This window comes from Peromyscus eremicus, chromosome 5 (genome assembly GCF_949786415.1).
Source record: "Peromyscus eremicus chromosome 5, PerEre_H2_v1, whole genome shotgun sequence".
NCBI classification, from domain to species: Eukaryota; Metazoa; Chordata; class Mammalia; order Rodentia; family Cricetidae; genus Peromyscus; species Peromyscus eremicus.
In genome coordinates, this window is record NC_081420.1 from 19,048,736 (window position 1) to 19,052,303 (window position 3,568).

The window sequence follows — 3,568 nt, forward strand, 5'->3', positions numbered from 1 at the left end:
TTCTAGGCCAGTCAGGGCTATCCATTGAGACTGTCCTAAAAACAAAACAAAACAAAACAAAACAGGGGTGGCGCCGCCGCCGCCGCCGCCGCCGCCGCCGCCGCCGCCGCACGCCTTTAATCGCAGCACTTGGGAGGCAGAGGCAGGTCTCTGTGAGTTCAAGGCCAGCCTGGTCTACAGAGTGAGTTCCAGGACAGTCAGAGCTACACAGAGAAACTCTGTCTCAAAAAACAAAAACAAAAACAGAAACACAAACAAACATATGAAAGCGAGGAGGTTGGAGATAGTAGGGCTTTACTGAGGCCAACTAAGGGATGGCCATTTCCTCCTGGTAAAAGCATGGCTATTTTTATAGATTTATTGCTTCTTACTTTTTTAGTTATATTGTTACCTGTTTTATTTATTTTTGTCGAAAAGATGGGATCTGAGTTGTATCTCTGGTCCTGGGTGGAGATGTGACTGTACTGCCAGGAAGATTGTAAAATTATCGCCATCATCCCCTTAGAATCAGTCTAGGTCTGAAGACATGGATGCTCACCAGTTAAGAGAGTGTTGCTTTGAATGTGTTGTCTCCCATAAGTCTCACATTTGAAGACTTGCTTCCTAGTAGGTGGCTGCTCTAGAGGATTAGGAATGTGGCCTGGAGGAAGTATTGGGGAGGGGGGGGGGGGCTGGAGGGCAGGCTTTGAGGTTTCCAAACTCCCTCACTATTTCCAGTTTGTTCTCTCTGCTTCCCAGTTGTGGACTGAGATGTGAACTCGCAGCTGCTGCTTCAGCTTGCTGCCATGCTGCCTCACTACCCCACCATGTTTTTTATTGGATGGTGGGAATTGAGCCCAGGTCCTCTGGAAGAGCAGTCAATGCTCTTAACCTCTGAGCCATCTCTCCAGCCCCACCATGATGGACTTTTATCCCTCTAGAATTGTAAGACACAAATAAACCCTTCCTTCCATAAGTTGCCTTGGTCACGGTGTGTTAGCACAGACACTCTGGAGGCAGAGGCAGGCAGATCTCTGCAAGTTCAAGGCCAGCCTGGTTTGCATAGTGAGTTTCAGGACAGCCAGAGCTAGAGAGCCTATCTCAAAAACAAAAACAAGCAACAAAAGCAAAAATGTATATGTGTTTGTGTGTGTGTGTGTGTTAGAGTAGAAAATGTCTAAGGAGTGGAAGAGGGTGTTGGATCCCCTGGAGTTGAAGATACAGGCAGTTGTGAACTGATCTTCTTAGTCTTCTACAAACCCAGCAAGTACTCTTAACTGCTGAACTCTTTCTCTGGGCCTATTGTTTATTATGAAACAGGGGCTCATTAAGTTACTCGGGCTGGCTTTGAACTTGTGATCCTCTTGCCTCAGCCTTTAGAGCTGTTGTGATTATAGATCTGCGCCACCATGGCTAGCCGGGGTCCACTATTTGTAGTCATTATCACGTGCAAGTTATTTCTCTTAGCATTTCTCGGAAACTCCTAGAACATAAGGAATGGACTTACCCTAACTACATATAAGAAAGCACCTAAACCCTCCCTTTCCTTGAGACCTCTTTTGCCATCAATTTCTTGAAAAAGTCTTTAGCAATTCGTGACTTCAAAAGCTGATGGCACAAATACATAAAATAAGCACACAGTCTGAATGTCAATAATTTTATTGAAATTCTAGTTTAATTTCAAGTAATTAAATTTTCACTTATGTTTTAAAATAACTGATTGCTATTGAAGTGCAATCAGAAATGGAAAATAAGGGTAAGAGATTTCTAAATGCAGCTAAATAAAGAAAACAATACATTTGAACCTAGAAATCACAGTGTAGTAAAGCCACAGTGGTAGCTATATTATTGGTTTATTTTACTTTTTTGGATAGGCTCATGTAGCCCAGGCTGGCCTTGAACTCCTGATCCTCCTGCCTGCGTATCCCAAGGGCTGAGATTGCGGGCGTGATATTCTGTGCTGAGGTGGAACCTCGACCCCAGCACGTGCTGCACAAGCACTTTACCGGTTCAGCCACACCCCCAGATACCATATCTGGCGTCCTCTGATCAGTTTTGCCCCTAGCTTCTCTTCTAAGAGTAGCTGCCCTCGTTTTTTTGAAGGGACTCTGCCTGAAATGAGGACAAACACTAATCACATCCCCTCATTAGACTTTGTAATGTTCTAAAATGATTTATGGCTTTCTTTTTTGGGATGTTCGCTCCCAGTAAGTATGTAGACTCCCTCAATGTTGCTAGTCTCATGGTTTCATATTCATGAGTGGCCTTGAATTGAAAGGTCCTATGGGGATTGGTCATGTTCCAGAAGCTTTGTCAAGGGAGCCGTGACAGACATTTCCATCCACACAATTCCGTTGACACTCTTGTACTCTCCCTTAGCCTGTTTAACACTCTTTTTGCTCGTGTTCTTGGATATGCAGCTGCAAAACAAAAAACAAAAACAAAAACAAAAACCCAAAAAACGAGAATGCAGCTCAGGGGTAGAGCATTTGCCTAGCATGTCTGAAACCCTGGGTTCAACCTCAGCACCCCACCTCATCCTAAATATATTATTTCTACCTCTACCTCCTAAGTGATGGGAGTGCAATGTTAGCAACCATGCCAGTTTATCTGATGTATTTTTAAGGGTTATTTTATCTTAATTATGTGTGTTTGTGCGTATGTCTGTGTGTGGGTATGTGCATGTGAATTCGGATGTCCTCAGAGGCCAGAAACATTAGCGTCCCCAGGAGCTGGAGTTACAGGTGGTTGTGATCCACCTTTCATGAGTGCTGGGAACCAAACTTTTGTTCCTTGGGGTGAGTAGTACACAAGTACACAACCTTAAACGCTGAGCCCACTCTCCAGCCCTAATACTTGGTGTTTTTCAGAAAGGGTCTCTTGGCGGTGGTGTCGCACGCCTTTAATCCCAGCACTCGGGAGGCAGAGTCAGGCAGATCTCTGTGAGTCCGAGGCCAGCCTGGTCTACAGAGTGAGATCCAGGAACGGCGGCGCAAAGCTACACAGAGAAAACAGAGAAGCCCTGTCTTGAAAAACCGAGAGAGAGAGAGAGAGAGAGAGAGAGAGAGAGAGAGAGAGAGAGAGAGAGAGAGAGAGAGGGTCTCTGTTGCTCAGACTGGCTTAGAATAATTCACTATATAGCCTACACTGGCCTCAAACCTGAAGCAATCCTCCTGCTTTGGCTTCCCAATTGCTGGGACTAGCTATTGGTTTATTTTTTGGATTGTAGAAACGTGTGCTTTAATTTTCATGATGTGTGATAAAATCTTACCTGTTTTATGGTGACATGCTTAGGATGGGTTGTAGGCCCTGCTGTTACCATCCAGGACTGACTTTTCAAAATAAAAGAAGGTCTTTGCTTAAAACATGTCCTGGCCTCCTACTCAAGCTGCCTCTGCATTTGTTTATTTATACATTTGTACATTTATTTTACATTCCTTTATTTAAAAGGTCCCCATGACCTTAACCCCAGCAAGCAGGGCCTCCAGACAAAAGGGTACAATCAGTAGTAAAAGCAGAAGGCTGACAGATAATTCATACAATGCCTAAAAGTGAGAGTACCTGTATGAGGGCAAAGATGCAATGTCCC